At 39.7% G+C, this 20,368-nt stretch overlaps 1 long non-coding RNA gene across 1 annotated transcript; it reads right to left on the reverse strand.

Annotated features, from left to right (window-relative positions):
* Window positions 1-2,622: 2,622 nt before the first annotated feature.
* Window positions 2,623-15,344, reverse strand: LOC139045048 (uncharacterized). The gene is made up of 4 exons (XR_011502633.1): window positions 15,248-15,344; window positions 11,251-11,495; window positions 3,680-3,759; window positions 2,623-3,070 (listed from the first exon to the last, which is right to left on the reverse strand). It is a non-coding gene; the product is annotated as an uncharacterized lncRNA (long non-coding RNA).
* Between the last annotated feature and the right edge of the window lie 5,024 nt (window positions 15,345-20,368).

Here is a 20,368-nt window from a genome sequence, read left to right on the forward strand (position 1 = left end):
AGATAGAGTTTAGTTGCTCCTTCCACTTGTTTCTGCTGGTGTGGTGGGGGAGCAGCTGTTTATACTGCACCAACCTGGAACCCTATCCTCAGTTGCTAACTTGGCCTGGGCCCCTCCTCATAGTCACAGTGGTCCTTTGGATTCCCTCTTCTGCCATGGGGGCCATCACGGTGGGGGGGAGCTTCAGGCTGCTGGTGCCTACTGTTGCAGCCCACCTAGACGTGCTCCCTCCTTGGGGTCTGCAACGGTGTTATGGGCTTTTTCAGCAGCCAGGGGTAGGATCACTTATATTTGCCACTCTGTCACTGACGGCACCCACAAAATCTCACTTGTCCACTATGGGTCACAGCAGAGCTATTGGCATCTTCTACAGTCTGTGGTTAACTCACCTAGCTATGCTACTTTTGTCCCTGGGTCTTCCAGCCTTGTGGCTGCTGGATGGGTGCTCTCTACTAGTGCTGTGCAGAGGTTTTCCCTGAGGCTGCTGTGAGCCTGTAGGGTTTCCCCTAGGCTACGGAGCTGGGTCGCTGGAACTCCACCCAGCCCCAGTCCTGTTCCCCAGGAACTCGGGGAGCCCTTTGCCTTGTTGTGGGGATAGTCAGAGATCCTGATTTCAGTGGTAGCTGGTCAGCTGCTGCCCTGCCTGATATTCTCCTCTCCGGGACCCTCCCAGTGTTGTGGATGCTGGGTGTGGCCCCTCAGCTAATAGCAGACAGAGAGTTTTGTCTGCTGCCCGGGCAGAACTCTGGAGCTTCCCCTCTGCGCCGCAGAGCTGGCCTCTGGAGCTCCCCCCAGCCCCAGTCCTCTCCGAGATCTCCGGCAATCCCTAGCCCCACGGGGCGGGCAACGGCAGCTGAGGGTCACCTCACCCTCTGGGATTCTCTCCGGGACTTTCCCGGAGTTGTGAATGCTGGGAATGGCCCCTCTGCTAATGGCAGACAGAGAGTTTTGTCTGCTGCCCGGGCGGAACTCTGGAGATTCCCCTCCAGGACACGGAGCCGGCCTCTGGAGCTTCACCCAGCCCCAGTCCTCTCTGAGATCTCCGGCAATCCCTTTCCCCACCGTGCAGGCAGTGATTCTCTCTGGGACCCTCCCAGCGCCGTGAACCCTAGGCGGGGTCTCCCTGCCAATGGCGGGGCGAGACTCTCCCTGTGGGCTCAGGTGTGTAACTCTAGAGTTTCCCTCTGCGTTTAGGAGTAATTGCGGGGGGTTTAGGTAGGGTTCTGGTCACCTGTTTCCACTGTTGCTCCTCTGGTGTTTGCTCGCTCCTGCCCTAGGTGTGTGTTGATCTTCTGAGGGCATCCGTTGGAAGAAAGCCGCTTGCAGGTACTAGGCTGTTCGGTCGGGGTCGGAGAGTTTTCACCTATCTCCACATCCTCCCGGAGGGAAGTCCGTCTGCCTTCCAATGTATAGTCGCGTGGGTCTCTCAGACGTCCTGAGATGCTGTCTGGATATCCTTTGTTAAGCAATGAGTGTCCAAATAATTGTAGACTTGAAGGGGGAGAGACAAAAAGGACTACTCACGGCGCCATCTTGGATCCTCTCTCTGAGATCAATTAATTTTGTAGAAAAGTTTTGAAAGTCTTTCAAGAGAAAAGAACAGATATTTTATCCTAATAATAATACTGATTGTCTTAGATCTGTATCCTTCTTTATAACTAAAAGGATAAATATTAACTCTAATTTCTACTGTCATCATGTCTCTTAGTAGATGATGCATATTGTAAACTATCCCACACAAAGAGAATGTACACTAGCATTTCGTTAAAGCTCAGCTACAATGAAACTTTCTGGGAAATTATGTTCTCTGAGACCTCCCTTGCCTCAAACCATGCTATAATACAGTTTTCTAAAAATACTGCCTTGACCCAGTTTTGAGGACCTGGAGGGGGTCCAGTTAATTCCCCTTCTTGAGCAGCTGATGAAGTCCATATTCCCAACCACCTCCCTTATTAGGCCCTCATACTCTGAGTTACTATACACCCCCCCTAATTGCCCAGGACCTGGTACCAGATAACCAAGGACAGCCCCAGTGCCCCAGAGCCCTCTGAAGTTATTCAAATTAGCCAATTCTAAACCTGCTTGCTTTGCATCTCCCTTTCCTTTCCTTCCTCCTTTTGTTTTGTGACCAACCCACATCCTTCGATGGAGTGGCCCTGTGTGGAATGCTGTGCTCTCCCCAGGGAATTGAAAAACTCTTTTCTGTTTCTCTCTCTGGATCTGCACCTGATCTCATCATATCTCACTCAAGAGCTCCAGGAAACAGAACTGTCTTTTATCTCTCTAATTCTCATTTCTAGCACCATTCCTGGCATATAATAAGTGCTTCATAAAAAGTAATGCAAATCTTTGAAATACAGCATTGGCGAAATTAATGGACAAAACTTTAAGTAAAATAGTAGCACAATGCTATTCTCTGGTGCTTATGGCATAACTAATTCCCCTACTGATGACATTGAACACTATTTTAGACAAATCCATAAGAAATATCAACCTATTATGTTACTTTTTGAGTAAACAATGGACATCCACTTGAGAAACATAGTATTATACTACCTCCCTCATTAGAGTGAAGATTTAGTTGGAAGTGCGCCATTTATAAAATGAAACAAATTACCCCACCTCTTTTATCCAGTCATTCTCTTTTGCTGGGTGGTGTAGATAGCATGGAGCTTTGCCTGGATCCCCTTTCAGTGGTGAGGCATCCATTCTCTCAGCAGCCTGGAATGTTGGTTACGGACAGTTCACAGCTGAGACTGTCTCTGGGAACTGCCCTCAGCCTAAAGGAACTGGATTACATAAGGTGGTATCCATGCCCCTGAGCAGTCTGCATCCAGCGATTGTTCAGTATAGAAACTAGGGGGGTGACTACAAAGACACCCCTTGTGTCCTTGTAAAACATCTCTGAAGTGTGAGGACCAAATGGCAGATCGACGTCTCCCTCTGCTTAATCCTGCTCTCCTTGCTTCCTCACAGCTATTGTTTCTGAGTCCTCTGCAGTGACTTCTATATGCATGTCTGTCTCGGAGTCTCAATATTTGTTTCCCAGGGAAGCCAACCTAAGACATCACTTTTGAAATAAAGAGATGCACAATTAGTTTTAAATGTGAAAGAAACACTTAAAAACTGCTTGACCCAATGTATTGATTGACTTGACACTTTTGTGGAAGACTAGACTTTGTAATCTATATTGATAAATAATAGACATTCTTGAGCATTATAAGGAAGTTTATTCCCCTCTTTCCCTTTCCCATATTCCCCAATTTTGTTGACATCTTATAAAAAGTTATTTAGAATACTTTGATACCTTCTCAAGAGAAAAACTGTTTTATTCTAGTTACTTTTCACAGTGATAGACTTTTAAAAATTTACCAAATCTTCTTTTGAAAAAGATGCAGAAACATTATTTAATCTATATGAAATAGTCAAAACAACTGACAATGCACTTGATCCGTTATAAATAAATAAATAAATAAATAGCCCACTATGTTTATAAGGGTTTGGAATCTAAGGGTACTGAATGAAAAAAAAAAATTCCAGAAATATTTTTAGCTCTCAAGAAGAGCTACATATTACTATGTAGTTATTTTAATAATATTATCTAATGCTGTTCCAGTTTCCTTGTGACTATTTTAATCATCCTTAGCATCATTTCCTATGGCAGATCTCATACACTTACGGATTCTTTTTCATCTGTTCCAATTCAGGTCCTCCTTACTTCTAAGGCTCACAAAGTTAGTGTGATCAGCTATAATGTATCTGCCAAAAAAAAAAAAATTTAGAGATTGATTGTGGGTAAACTGAGACTCATCGGCATCAAAAAGACTTTTTTCTCATCTATCTCTGTTCTTACTTAAGATGACCACAGAATTATGGAGAAATGATCAAGAAAATATGGTCATGGGAGGGGGAAGAAGTCCTTGCTTTTTTCTTTCTAATAAGAGATAGTTACCTTTGGAAAGAACATTCTAGAGTATCGAAGATAAAATAAGCAGGTGAAAAAGAAAGAAGTAAAATGGCATCAGTCTATTTTGAGAACTGAGGTAGTTCAAATTCATTAGTCTTTAATAAGCGTGTTTATTTGCTTAGCGTAAAGCAGCTAAGCTAGTGTTTTGCCTTTCTGACAGAGAACAGACTAGTCAGGATATTAAGTCACCCTGGTTTGAAGTCAGATCTCTTGATTTGATTAGAAAACATTTTATGAAAAATAAATGCACAAATGAACTCAGAGATGAAAGGTTGGCAGATTCAAAAACTGTTAACTCACCTGGCGGAAACGCATTGTGGATCGTTTCATTTCTGCCTTCTACCTTGGCTGTGCTTTAGGGCTTACAAAATAGGTGACATTTTGAACTTGTTAAGTTTTAAATCTCAAGAAAGCAGCCAGACTTCTGACTTTTGACCCAAAGGCAGGACAAGTTGTTAACTACTATAATCAAGCAGTTGTCAATCATTCTCCTTGAAATCCCTGCTTCCTTGTGACAGGGTCCTCTGTAGTCATGTCAGCTATTACTCTATGAAGCCTGGCTCAGGATGGACAGGCGTGTCTTCATTCCTTGGTTCTGCCTGTATCTTCAGCTGATTTTCTTCTAGTGGAAATTTCAGTGTAGTCACATAGCGTAGTGGGTGACTTAGGACTTTGGGGTTGGATCTGGGTTTAAAGCCCACCCTTTACTGCAACCTTGGGCAAGTGTGTTAACTTGTCTAAACTTGAGTTCCTTTCTCCAAAATGGAAGTAATTATGCCATCTTCCTTATAGTACTGTTGTGAGGATTCCCAGGGGAAAATTATATGACACGTTTGGCTCAGTGTCTGGCATGGGATTCTCAACCTGTTTTGAATCTGGCCAAGAAAGAGGAGTATTATCTAGCAGTGGACTCAGTAACCTCACATTTGATGTCTTGGCTGAGAAAATCAAGTAAATAAAAAAGGAATAAACATAGAGGTCAAAATAGCACCTATGATAATTATAGGGGCCAGGCTGGAAGGCATATGTGAAAGCCAAATAAACTTTCTAACCAAACTCAGAATGAGGCTGACTTATCTGTCCAGCCTCAGGCAGTACCCACATGCTCTCAGCAGGGTGCTCCTGTGCCCTCTGCCTGCAACTCACACCCCAGAGAAAGAGTGGGGAGCTGGGCACGTCAGTCTTCCTCTCAAATTTACGATCTCAAAAGTGACTCCCTCTTCCCAGGTGTAGAGTGAGAAAGAGAGAGAGAGAGACCCAAAGTTATATTTATTCAGCTAGCTTCACAGGAAGAAAGCATCAGACATGGAAAGGAACATTGTGGAATAAGTGCTCAATAAATGATAATTATCATTATGAACTGACAAGGATATATTTCTTTCTTTACTTGGCCCAACACATGAAAAACGTGGGAATTATTTGATCTACCATCTTTTTTTCTAATGTGAATATAATGATATTGTTAATAGAAATCAAAACTAAGTTTAAAAATATATATACAGAAAAAAAAGAACTGAGGAAAATTAAAGGAAATAAATCTAATCCAATATACCCAAAATGCATGTAATGTGGGATTGAGAAGTCTTTGCATTGTTACAGCTGGAATAATAAATTGTAGACATATGAAGAAAGGACAAGGGCAGTTAAAAAATATTTTTAACCTCTAAAAAATTTATCTAGATAGAGAAATTACAATCTGATAGGAAATGTAGACCCTGAAATGTAGTATATTTTCATTTGCCATATGTAAACTTCATTCGTGAATGTGATATTGCTTGATGTTTTGAATATTTCTATTTGGTTCCCAACATACAGCCTAGGAGGTGAACTGCATATGTGCTAGTTTGCAACATTCTTGTATATTCCCTTCTCACTATTCTCTGCTTCCTATATATCGTGTTGACCCCCCTATTCCTCACTGTCTCTGCCTATGGGTAAAGAATACATGGTAATGGGAAGGGAATTTTAAAGTATTTTAAATTTTTGTTTCTACAACAGAGATAGTAGTCTCTAAGAGCCAAGGACACATGTGAAACAGAGAAACTATCAAATATCAGCCGATAAATAGGTAAGGATGTTCTTAAACTAAAGGTAATTAAAATTTAACTCATTAGAGACTCATGGGATGCAAGAAGAGCATATACAAATACATAATTTGGAGAATTATAAGCATTTATCATTTATTTCACCAAATTTTAAAAAATGTTGATGAATGATAAGACACTATATTCTATTAAGTTGCATATATGGCTCATCTCCAAGAGATGGGCCATCTCAAGGACAGAAGATTCCATCTTTTGCTCTTTTGCATTCCCAGTGCCTTGCATAGTCCCTGCCACATGACAGTTTCCCAAATGTTTGTTGAATGAATATTTGCTGGAGATAACAGGCATTGGTTAAATAAATAACCACAAGTTGAGAATATCAGTCCCAATAGGGAGGCTTTTTCTAATTAACTCATGGCTATTTATTCATTAGACATTATGCATATATGATAGCATATGTGTCTGAATATTCAAGCAATCTTTCTTTTAACACTATTTTTTATGCCTACCAGAGTCCTGTGCTTATGACACATCAGGTTTGAAACCTCAGAAAAGCACATTCATAATTTTTTGTCATCAATTTTCAAGATAGCCCTCTGGCTTTCACTCAAATTCAGATAATTTGGAGGAGGAAAGATCTGAGAAACCTGTCAAACATAATTATAGAGCGCAGCAGTCCTCCCGGTAATGGGATTGGCTCAGCGGTTATTTTTGAAACACGCCTGCACTAATATACGGTGCTTGAGTTCTTCAAGTACTTTAAGATATTTGCTTTTTATGAACATGGGTGAAATTTTTCCACTGATGTTTTATATTAGATGAGCACAAAGTTACTGACTGAAAGCCAGAAAAATGTGAGATTCTAATTATGATCCAAAGACACTGCACATACATTTAAATGAATACTGTAACCCTTTCTGTATTGCTCACTCCAGTTTTCCCAAGGTCCCCCAGAGAAATAGTGCTGGTATCAGAGCCACGTTTTGCCAACTCCTTTCAAAGTGAGAGAAAGATTCATTTGCAATTCATGATTATTTCACAATGTGTTCACTAATGTTTCAGGGTCGCGTCATGATGATTTCATGATGTTATATCATTGTTTCCAGTTCCAACTTGAGTATTTATTGTCTGACACTTAAATTCCAGGACATCCCATAACATAAACGTCTTTTGCGAGAACAACGTGTACAAAACAGTCCACATTGGATGAGGCTACACATTTGGAACATAGTTTTATATTTTTTTCTTTTTAAAATTTCTGATTTCTCCCTCTCCTTCCCTTGGTTTTATGTTGTGTTAGCACAAGTTACAGTCATCGGGTTCAGAGACAGCTTGCCTCCTGACAGGATCATGGCTAATTCATTTAAAGGTGAGATTTGCTGGTGTTATTTTTAAATACCTTTAAGACCCTCAGGATGGAGTTTATCATTATATTTTCCAATCAGGAAAGCTGTTTCACATTGGCAATATTATCTCATATGCCATTCTTTTCACTTCCATATGGCCTGGAAAATTTCAGAGAGTGCTAGACTTTCTACCTAATAGAACATTCATGGCTCCCAGAATGCTGCTGCCTTTTTTTCTCTGTGGAGCTTATCCTTTTTTAAATTTGAAAACAGCTTCATTCATACAAACAGCATATTATTAGAATTCGGGGAGTGTTGGGGGAAGTGTTTCATCATTCTAGAAACAAGTGAGGGAAGGGCTCTCCCTTGTTTTATGTTAATGCTGTGGTCAAGTTATAAAGACATACACAGAAGAAGAAAGCTAGAGAATTTTAAAATCAGCAATTGCGAGGAAATTTTGGTAATATGTCTCAAAGGTGAGCTAATGGTTTCATAGGTAGAGGAGGTCATAATGGGAAACATAGGTTTGCAGGCTGGTGAAATATCTCCCGACTGAGCATTAGCTCTGTAATTCATCCTGGTGTGGGAGTTTCTCACGTTACTCAGCCCTTGAGATTAAGGCACTGACGATTTCTGATAAACATACATGAATCACGGAAGGGACACATATCAAGTAATTATGAGTCATTAATACCACTTTCTTATCTTTCTTTATTGGATTAGCTGGTCAGTCTGCAGAGAAAGAGCAAAGCACATAGACAATTTTCCTTAAGCAGGAAAGACATTCACAGCATGGCTGAATAGTCAGTTCTTAAGCTCTTTCCATTGTGACATACTTAATGGCTAATGTCCAAAAGCAAAGCACTCTCCTGTGTGCACAACTACAATTACATGCAGTTCCCTTCATCTTAGCAACAATTCTATCCCTTCCTTGGAAAGGTGGTGGAATGTAGTGTTTCTAATCCAGGCTCTGGAATTAGATGGTTAGGCTCAAACTTTCTAGCTGTGAGTCCTTGGGTAAATCATTTAAACTCTGTAGGTGGCAGATTCCTTATTGGTAAACTAGGCATAGTAATTGCACCTTCCTGGTGCATTTATCAAGAGAATTAAATGAGTTAATCCATGTAACACACAATGCATGATTCAGTAAACCCTCAACCAATAGTTGCTATTATTATTATCACCATATTAATACCATGGAAGAGTGCAAATTGGAATGTAGGTCAGGGAGATTAATATTATGTTCATGCCATATTGGTATAACACAGTGTCAGCTATAAAATGCAATTGCTTTATAAGTAGCAAATGTGGTGCCAGCATTTAGCAGAAGTAAAGTCTAGCGTGAAATCAACTTTCGGTGCCCTCAGCATCACTGGGTTTTGTGTTGGAACTTCTGAATGAGAATTCTCACTCCTAAAATGCTCTTTCATTTTAAATTTTGGTGTTGGGTATAATATGTTTATATTCATGACATGAGGTCTCTTATAAAAAAGATAACGCAAGAGGAATGTCTTGCCCTCCTCTGACAAGTCTGTCTCCTCAGCTTGGGGGCAAATTTTGTTTTGGGTTTGAGGAAAGAGGAGCTGTGAGTTCTTGTAGTTGCCCACTTTGATGATGTCCCCATGTGAAAGAGTGATAGGAGACTTCAGCCTATATTGCTGCTGTATCCCTCAACCTTTACATCCACAAACGTTCACTCCAAAATTTTCCAAAATAATAACAACATTTAAAACAAGGAAGACTGTTCAAACACTGAATTATCTGTGAGACTCAGCCAAGTTACACCAGCTGCACTGGCTTAGTTCCTACATCTGGGCTCCAAGGCGGGTAACAAAAAAAAAATCTCCATGAACAGTATTTTAAGAATTTTGGCAACACGCAAGACAGGAGAATTAAAAAGGATTCTTTGCTGAAAACAGACTTGGTGGAAAACAATTCTGTTTGCTCGCCACAATTCAGCAAGCAATCTAATGGCCAGCCATCAGAATACAAACACGCGCAGGCTGTAACTAAAGTCACTGTGTCCCACTAGCAAAGGCCGGTGGGCACAGCAGCTGAGTCCCGGGAATGAGAAGCAGCAGTGGACTCAACAACAGCACAAAGCATAAAATGGATTCCCCATAATACTATTTTTTAACCTAGTGGGTGACATTTCCCAACAGCCGGTATGACGTAGGATGTGTGTGTGCCTTCAGGGAAGACTTAGCTTGTTTTTTCCAGATTTTCTTGTCCCTTCCTTTAAATCATTAAGTATGACTGGTTAGTTTCTTCCCTTGCTTCTCTATGGAGTTTTATTTCTTCTTAAATTATTGCATTGATTTTGTAGAAAAAGGCAAAGGAGGAAGAGTGTAGCAGAGTTATGTTTTTTCTCATAAAGAAAAACCTTTCTCTTTAGAAGCAGACGAAGAGTTATAAGATTTTAAATTAATTGGTGAAATTTAAATATTGAAGAGAAGGAGGATGGTAAAACAGTCTGAGGAAGATCTCAATATAGTAATTTAATTGTTTTAATCAGAAAGGACACATATGCATTATTATTTCTAAATAATTATTAAATTCTCATTTTAATATGGTGCTGTATTGCTCTATTTCAAGAACTAATTCAATAGACATTGACGTTGCCATCAAGAAGTTTATAATCTAAAAGATATCAAATAACAGAAAATAGACAAAGCAGAATGCCCTGTTCAGGCGTGGTTCAGTGTATTCAAAACATTTAGAAAACATGGAACAATGAAATTTAGATATTAGGGCGCAAGTCGTCTGAGGCGAGAACTGTTTGAATCCCACGTAGATGGAAAAGGCCTGTGGGAGAACATGAGGAGGGAAAGGTCTTTCTGGCTCACAAAGACACATGTGATTAAGGACCTATCAAAAGGGAGTGAATTACTTTCCAGTTGATAAAAATGCTGGAGCTTTATCTAGGAGGAGCCTGGTGATGTAAAGACGTGATAGGTTGTGGACAGGGTGGCTTCACTAAGCCCTCTCTCTCATCAGCCCAATGGTACCATGAGGAGAGAAGTAAAAGCTCCGAAGTAGCTTTTTTACAAGGTGTTTTATAAAGGTTATGCAACGGGGTTATGTAACAGTGGCAAACAAGAAACCACAAATCGGGAATCCGGTCTTGGTTCCAGGTGACATAGCTTAAGTGAAACTTTATTATGATATTAATGAAGATGTTCAAATGCTAACATTTCCTCCACTTACTGTTCCCAGATTAAAGGGGAATGAAAAGCAGCAAACCCACAGTTCTGGGCTTCTGTGACCTAGCATACTCCTTACTATGTGAAGGCTGCTTTGACTAGTGAACTTAAAGTGTACCATGAGGAGGAGAAGGAGAGGCAAGAGAAACTGCAATCGCTACACCATCCTGTCTCCTTGATCAACAAATATCCTTTGTGTTACTTGTTGCAATCGTGGGAGTAACATGAAATCAAAGAACTATTCTTCTAATCTGAGATGTATAAATAGCATCTCAGATCAAAGGAATGTGTTTAATGCTATCTATAGGCGTGAATAGTATCTCAGACTGGAGGAGTAATTCTTTCATTCATTTGTTCATTTTCATCTCATTCATTCATGCCAGTCCTCAAACCTGGAACTGGCCTTTGAGGTCTGGCCTATCTCAAAATATTACAGGGTCTTCTGGTGAGGTCAGGAATTTGTTTTCTCAGTTGAAAATAATAGGGGTCATTCAAGCAGCTCTTCTAATTCTTCCTCTTCCAAGAACATTTTTTAGGCCAATCAGAAAGTGTCTTTTGCTGGTCTGCTATTTGAACCTATTTCTTTCTTTGCAAAATAAACACCCTGTTTTTTATTCCATCATTCATTGTTGTGTAACAAACCAACCTGGTCTTAATGGCATTAAACAACAATTATTGTTATCACTCACAGTTCTGGGGGTTGTCTAGGCCCAGGCTCGTGGTTCTCACTCAGACTCTCCCATTTGGTCGTAGTCAGACAGTAGCTGGGACTGGACTCAGTTTGAAGGCTTCCTCTCTTGCATATCTGGCACCTGGGCTGGAAACAGTTGGGGTTCCTCAGGCATCTCTCTCTCTTTGGGTGCTCTCCATGTGGTCTCTCCATCATGGCAGCTGTAGGGTAGCTATGGCAAGTCAGTGCTCAAGGATATGAGTCCTGAGAGAGAGAGAGCCAGGCAGCAGCTGTGTTATTTTCTTTGACCTTGTCTTGAAGGTCAAACATTAATACTTCCTCAGCAATCTATTTGTTACAAGCAAATAACTAAGGTCAATCCATATTTAAAGGGAGGAGAATTAGACTCCACCTCTTGAAAGAGGAATGTCAAAGAATTTATGACCATTTGTTAAAACCTCTACAGTCTGCACCAGTCTGCTCCTGCTCTACTGTCCCTTCATAGAGACACTAATTCTTTCTTTAATTCACTACTGTAATTTCTTCATCTCCATTACAAACGTTTCATTAAGCATCTAATTATGTAAATATCCTAGGATGTATAAGTCACAGTTCAGGGAGAAATGCATAGGTACCACTTCTACCTTTTAGAAGTGCACATCTATGGCAGACAACACAAAATAAAGCACTGATCAAGGCCAATATTCAACATTCAACAAGTATTATTGAGGATCTATTATATTTTGGACACAGTTCTAAGCTCTAGGAATAAAACTCATGTTCTACATTCTGTACAATCAGGATCTAATCTGTATGATGACCATAAAGAAGCAGTTTAATTAAGAGGTATGCACCATTCTACTGAAAACACCTTCCTTGAGCTCTCTAGCGATTTCTATCGTGTCAAATCCAATGATACTCAATGGCCGTATCTGCACCCACTTCTTAGTTCTCCTCACAGCAATCAGTACTTGACACAGTTAACCTTCTTGATACACTTTGTTCTACTGATTTCTGAATCACGACTCTCTTGATTATTGTCTTCACAACCTTCTCTTATTTCCTTCGCTGCCTCCTTTTTCTCTTAATGTGGAGTGTTGCAGGGCTCAGTTCTGGATCCTCCTCTCTTCTCTCTCTACTTGCCATCCCATGGCTTTTAGTGTTAAATCTATAGGCAAATGTCTCTCAGACTTATCTTTCTGACCCTAGCTGTCCCATGAGCTCCTTAGTCATCTCTCCAGCTGCCTGCTGGACAAACATAACAGGCCAAGGTTAGCAGGTCCAAAACTGAACTTTTGATTTCCCCAAATACTCCAAACTCACTCTTTTCTAGTATTCCCCATATGAATTAATGAGGCCACCATGAACCCTTCATGCAATAAGCCTAGAAGTCATTCTTGATGACTCTCTTTTCTCTTAGTCACCCTATAAAATCCATTAGCTAGTTCTGCTGGTACTAGAGTAAAATATCTCATGATACGAGCCCACCTCGTGGCCGAGTGGTTAAGTTCAGTTGCTCTGCTTTGCAGCCCAGGGTATCGCCAGTTCGGGTCCTGGGCCCAAATATGGCATGTCTCATCAAGCCATGCTGAGGTGGCATCCCACATAACACAGCCAGAAGGACCTACAACTAGAATATACAAATATGTACTGGGGGGCTTTGGGGAGAAGAAGAGAAAAAAAAAGAAGATCGGCAACAGATATTAGCTTAGGTGCCAACCTTTTAAAAAGAAAGAAAAATTTCATGATAAGCACACTGTTTTCTTACTATTTCTATAGCTCCAAGCATCCTCTACTTTCTATGTGCAGCCCCTGGAGCAGAGTAGATGCTCCATAAGACTGGTTAAGTAAATGAATTTATGCATGAAGGACAAGAGTAATGTAAGGATAGTGTTGGTTCCTACCATATAGGGCCGTGGTATTGTGGAGTGGGGAAGGCTATAGGATAAAAATTCCAAGTAAAGCAGGATTATAGAAGGCATCTAGTCTCCTTTGGTCAATATCTGAAAACGTGTGAGGGATATTGGACTTGGGGAGACATCTGAGTCCCAAAAGGAATCTCTCAGTACAAATCCTTAATCAAGATTAGCAGAAAAGAGACATTCTGCTAGGAAGTAGTTCTTCTCAAAAAGTCACAGGAAATCCAGAAAAGTTGATGTTAACAGTTCAAGTTGTTTTTTTGTTTTTTGTGAGGAAAATTGGCCCTGAGCTAACATCTGTAGCCAATCTCCCTCTTTTTGCTTGAGGAACATTGTTGCTGAGCTAACATCTGTGCCAGTCTCCCTCTATCTTGCATGTGGGACGCTACTGCAGCATGGCTTGTTGAGTGGTGTGTAGGTCTCTGCCCAGAATCTGAACCCACGAACCCCGGGCCACCAGAGCAGAACGTGCAAACTTAACCACTACACCACTGGGCAGGCCCAGTGTTTTTTCCCCTTTTGTCTGACAAATTCAAAATGATTTGAAGAGTTAAACTCTTGCTCCCGTCCCTCCTCCTTGTGAATTTCATTCCTTCTGCTAAGGTAAAGTTATTTTCCTTTGTTCTTGGGTGTTTTGGAGGAATATTACTTTTGAAATCACTTGCCAGAGAAAATGTATTTTTTTTCAAAAAGTGAATATGGTTTTTAGCTTTAAAAATATCTTTTTAGAAAACTTTCCTGGAAGCTTAGGACAGTGATACCAAAAAAGCAAATATCTTTTTGTGTCTTGTCACTTTCACAGGAAATAATAAAACTCCTCCATTTCTTAGAAGCATATGACTTGGTGTCCAATATCCAAAATTTTCTTTTGAAGGAAATTGTGTATCCAGGTTATTTTTATTTCCTACGTAGTTTTACAATCAGTTTTCAAGCTGCACTGTTAAGAAATTGTTATTTCTCTCTCCGTTTTTTACTTTCCTGTTTTTGGTATGAGACATTTTAGTTGCACTTTGCTCTAACTACCTGGTTGGAGGTTTCAAGAGCACTTTATAAAGATCTATTAAAATTAGCTGCAGAGCAAGGCTTGACTTAGTTAAAAAAGGTTGTTTTAATTTGCCCTCCCCCCCCATCCCCCCAGGTGACCTACTCAAATTGCTTTAAAAAAAGTCCTGGGCATGCCTGGCGACTATCTGATTGGAAACAGTTCTTCTCTGGGATTGCCTGGCGGGAAGATTAGTCCGAGGGCAGGTTACTCAATCTTTTCTATGCCGAATAGCTCGTTTGCTTCTTACCTGAAGAATCCAGATTAGGGAGGATTAAATGAGGTGAAGAGAGGTGGTTCAGATTTGGCAGAAAGAAGGAAGATAGCTTTAAAATTTCCTAAAAAAATGCAGCATTTTATCCCTGTTCCCTCTTCTGTAGACGGCATAACAGAAGTAATAGTAGCAGCAATAAAAACTAACATTTATTGAGTGTTTCCTATCTGCCAGACACTGAAAAGCACTCAGTGAAGTATTTACTACCATACACATATTCTGCAATGAAAGAACCTGAGTTTCAGTTTGGGGATGTAATTTAATTCAACGTAAATAACTAGTACCAGCCCTGGTGGTCTAATGGTTATGATTCGGCACCCTCACTGCCGCAGCCCTGGTTATTTCTGGGTCAGAGAACCACACCACCCCTCTGTCAGTTGTCACACTATGGCGGCTGCATGTTGCTGTGATGCTGAAAGCTTTGCTACTGTTATTTCAAATACCAGCAGGGTCAACCCGCAGTGGACAAGTTGCAGTGGAACTTCCAGACTAAGACAGACTAGGAAAAAGGATCTGGCCACCCACTTTTGAAAAAATTGGCCGTGAATAGCAGCAGAGCAGCGTCTGATATAGTGCTGGAAGGTGAGAGGATGGTGTAAAAAGACCGGGCAGGGTTCCGCTCTGCTGTACACAGGCTCGACTGGAAGGCACTAACCACCAAGAAACAACTAATATCCAGCAGAACTGGAGTTTTACCTCTAGTCTATTCAATATCCACAGACACAGATGGGGCCCAGCTTCCTTCCTCCCCCCTTTCCCCCTCCCTCATCACCCACTTTACCTTCACGGAGCCAACACCCAGCCCCCATTCGGAAGTCTGGAAGGGCATAGGGCAGAGTCATTTTGCTGTCTAATGGGCTTAGGTAAGCCATCTAAATACAGAATGTGCTAAGGACAGGCCTGGCTGCCCAATTATAGCCTCCTTTTGGCTTTGGCTAGAGAGAAATCCCCAGAGCAAGTGTTAAACTTGGTCACCCACGCAACTTCCTTTCTTGGCTGAGAGTCAGACAGAGTGAATTCTGGATCCGGCATAAAGTCTTATTCAGGAAATAATAACTGCCACAACCCAAGCACTCAGTGTCTCAGCTTTGAAACTGAGTTTATGATCATTGCCCAATTTTATTGGCTTTGATAGGGTGTGGGCCTGGCATCAAAATAAACATAACCAGTTCTTTTGCGGTATTGGTAATTTATGTCATGCTTCCTTTTTAAATTATAACAGCAACTCCATAAATTAGTAGCTCTTACATGGAAATATTTTCCAAATTAACCCCTCCCCCAAATATTTAACGAGTCTATATTAAAGAAACATGTCATTGATGGAATAATGATTCTGCCATCAGCCGTATCTACATGATAACTTTTTTAAAGAGTGATATTCTCTTCTGGAAAATTTTTAAAAGTAGTTCATTTGGAAACAATTTGGTTCAAGTAATTGTACTTATTTCCCCCGAGTCTATTTTGTTCTTGTTGTCACTTCTGGCGTTTTATTAAGAGATGTGAAGTTAATTTCTTGAAAAAGGAAACTTTAATGATGCTTCTTAAACAAATGAAGTATACTACTTAGTGATATATTGAATAGTTGCAAAAATGAAGATGTCACAATGTGAACATATTTAATTTGAAAAGCAACAAATAAAACCAATTAAAATTTCCAAATTGAAAGACTCAATGCCCAAATTATTTGAAAAGAAAATATCTTGAGAAGTACATCATTCAAACATAGTGTACATATTAACTGTAAACAGCATTAGATGCCACTGTACACATAATTATGCCTTCAGGGATAGGAAGAATTAATACCCAGCATTAGTTCAACTTTTCCATGAAAGTTCCGTGAAATAAACTTTATTTCTTCCCAGCTGGCCTCAGTGATCTCTCTTATTTCTAAAGTCATAATTCTCCTGCTTATTTACATGCCTGCATTCCTTCTTCATTTCCTGACCCCTGAGAATAATCAATCAAATCTGTTATTACTTGTCCTTCATGATGATCTTACAATTTACAATGATGTATTTACCTATAAGTATATACTACTGCAGTGGGATTATCTAACAATGATCTCCTGCACTGTGCGCTCCATGTCATCAAAAATCATGTGCATTTTATTCACTTATCTAGCAACATCTCTAAGGATAGTTTGTAGTAGCAGCTCAATAAACACTCATGGAATAAATTAATCAGTGAAGGAAAGAAGGTAACTATGATCTTTTTATTTTTCATTCTCTCTCACAAGATTATGAATACAGTGTATTTCAAAAGTTAATTCAACAAATACTTAGTGACCACCTACTATGTTTCAGACGCTGTTTGGGCCACTGAAGATAAAGCAATGAATACAATCACAGATAGCCCCTTCCTCATAGAGCTCATAGGTATGGGACTGGGGTGGGGACACAGATATTAAGTGACTCTCTAAATAAATACTATACTGACAGGGATTGAAACTATAAAGAAAAAGTATAAATAAGGTACTATGTGAGGGAATAGTGGGGGGGTCTACTTTAGATTGCAGAGTCAGGGTGCCTTTCCTTTGGCACATTTCCTACAAATTGGTATTTTTGTCATATTTTTATGCATAGTCTTTGTACCTCATTTATCTAATTTATATGAACACAAGGAATAATATTGTATACTCTTCACCTTTTCCAGAGTCCTAAATCCATTTCTGAATATATGGAGATCATTCATTATATCCTTAGTAATTGCTTAGAAATACATTCTGTTCAGATTCTTAAAAACTTAAGGCATAAGTGAGAAGGCTAGAGAAATTTCTTCTCTTAGACTTTGCTAATAACCGAGCTTAGTCAATAATACAACTCATGAAAGGTCATATTAAAACTGAATCTCTGGGGATCTAAGGATAGCTCCCCTGGATTTATTTCAGGTCAGCACGTTATAGGTTGTCTAAACCAAACTGTGCTGTTTCCTGTTATTGATATCCATAAACTCTTAAACGCAGTAACTTTTCCTCTAAGTTAATTTAAATTGACCCTTGGAAATAGAATCTTATAAGAGTTTTCTTTAAGAACACCATGTTTCAGGGCAGGGCTGATATAAGGAAGTGAAAATAATCATTTATTCTGTTTCCTTTTTTTCCTCTGCTGTGTCACGTGTCCTGCTGAAATTCACTGCTAGACCCATACTGGCCAAGACCAATACCAGATTCCGGTGCCATGCTGCAAATATCTTTAAAGTAGTTAGCAGGAGTAAAATATCTTACAGCTCTCTATTTCCCCTTTCTAGTTTGAGTGCCTGCAAATAAAGAAATTTGCATCTCATTAGCTGGTCAACAAAGACTGAAGTCCACACAGATTTTGTACATTCTTCTCGAAATTAAATTTATTAGATATTTTTCCCTTTAGGTGTCAGTTGGATAGCAATTTGTAATATTATTGCTTACAAACATAATAACGTAGGGGCTATAAAATCCTTTAATCATTGTTAACACATAAATTGTTATTAATGTATTATCTGTTAACTGTACTTGTTCCACTAGAAGGATTAGAGTGAAAATATTTTTCTAGGTAATTTGAATGATGTAAGATGGGGGAAAATTTCCATCCTCAAGGTTGGGAAAAGATGTCAACAATTCCAAATACATTTCCAAATCCAGATGACCTAGTTAATTTTATTTCAGGGCAATGAACAGATGGTGAGTGTTCTCTGTCTATCTGGCATTAATGTGTGCTCTGTCACCATCAGACTTAACGGTGGCAGATGGCAGTTGCGTTAGCAAACATTCAGTTCTTTCCCTTCAATTCTTCCCTTAGGACGGTGGAAGGCCCAGCCATGGCTCTCAGCTGAGTCACACTGTGGCCACCTCTCCCGTAAAGCCTGAGGAGAGAATGTGAAACCACCGGAAGCTCTCAGTAATGTGGTCTTTCTGGTTCACCCATGGCAACAGGCACAGCTGGGCCCTCTTCAAAGGCTTGTGGTAGATATTATGGTCTCAGTGTTAAATCCGTCTGGGGTTCAGGGCCATTCCAGGGCCAAGTTGAGCACTTTTATGGGATGGGTGGGTTTTTCTCACCCTCTTGTGGAAAAGTGCCTGGATATATAAGGGCAGCCTTTCTTGGCCTCTGGTGGACTTTTCTGGATAGAAAAGCAACCAGCCATATTTAGCAAAGTTTTTTCCAGCAATATGAATTATTTAACTCCCTTTATTGATCAATAGATCATCAAGGTGTCACTGGAAAAACAATTTTTTAAAGTAAGTTCTGCCTTTTCAGGAATCCAGGTAGGAATATATTACAGATGCACCCATGCATTTGGATTTCTACAAAAGAGTGACGTCCTGATTCCTGCACACCTAGGATAAGACTAGTGCTTAAGCTATGAACCTACCGTCTCTAAAATCATATCACAGTCAGTAGAGACTCTGAAGATACTGTCCTGGGAGAGGCAGGAAGTTTAAGAAAGTCCAAAGGGTAACCTTGGTTGTATAGGAATTTACAGCATTAAGAAAATAATGCAAGGAAAGAACATGGATGAGGGATTAATTAAATCATTTGTCCCTGTTTTATGGGCACGTATTTTTCAGTGTTTAAGATGTTAAATTCTTAACTTTTTAAACATTCCCTTTTGACTTTTTTAATAAAGACTATTTTTTTTAGAGCAATTTGGGTTCATAGCAAAATTGAGAAGAAGGTATAGAGATTTCCCTTTTTTACTCCTGCCCCTACACATGCGCAGCCTCCCCCATTATCAAAATCCTCCACAAGAGTGGTACAGTTATTACAATTGATGAACTTACACTGACATATCATAATCACTCAAAGTCCATAGTTTGCGTAGGGTTCACTGTTGGTGTTGCACACTAAATGGGTTTGGACAAACGTGTAACGTCATATATCCATCATTACAGTATTATGCAGAGTATTTTCACTGCTCTAAAAACCCTGGATGCTCCGTCTATTTATCCCTCCCTCACTCCTAACCCCTGACAACTACTGACCTTTTTATGATCTCCGTAGTCTTGCCTTTTCCACAGTATCATATAGTTGGTATCACATAGTATGTAGCCTTTTCAGATTGGCTTCTTTCATCCTTTCAATTTTGATAACTCTTATTCCTAAACTGATCATAGATGTGCAAAGTCCATTCAAGAAAAATGTGATTTATAATTAAAGTAGCACGTGGTCCATAATGCAAATTTGCTATGATCAGAGCTGTAAAACATGCCAGAAAAGATCTTTTTAATTGATCTCTGAGTTAGGAATTGGAGATAACAAGCAATTTTGGTGGCTTATTTATTGCCACCCGAAATATATATTAGGGATAAAATTCCTTTGAAATTATTCAGGGTGACTATTCACTAGCTGATAGAAAGTGTTTAGTAGTAAACCAGAATCTCTTTTGGGCTCAGGCCCTGCACTGCTAACGAGTGATACACAACCACTTTAGCAGTTCAGACAGTGGTGGCTTCGTTGGTTACACTGCTCAAGGTACATTATAGTCTGCATATTAGCTTTCAGGAACGAAAAAATGATTGCCTTAAATGTGTTGGCAACATATCAGAATAATTTGGAGCACAGTGATGTCAATCTTTGGGCTAAAAAAATTGAAGCACGTTGGATTCATACTTTAGAGCAGCACTCTTCTAAGGTTTAGGCCCATAAATATATTAATTAGGACATTATAAATTTAAAAGAATGATAGGACAGAGTCATCCAATGTGATGGTTGATCTCTTTATTTCTAGAAATTCCTAAATATCTTTAAAATTTGACTAGAAAACTACCAAGTGCACCTGTGTTGCTTTATACATACATATTTGACTTGATATTGGCCTGGAACATTCCTTTAAGCAGGATTTTGATATGGGACCTCTGAAAAACCTGAAATTAAAGTAAAATGCAGCTCTGATGATTTCTTAAATATAAACACAGAACACACTGCAG

The sequence above is a fragment of the Equus asinus genome, chromosome 4 (assembly GCF_041296235.1).
Source record: "Equus asinus isolate D_3611 breed Donkey chromosome 4, EquAss-T2T_v2, whole genome shotgun sequence".
Taxonomy (NCBI): Eukaryota; Metazoa; Chordata; class Mammalia; order Perissodactyla; family Equidae; genus Equus; species Equus asinus.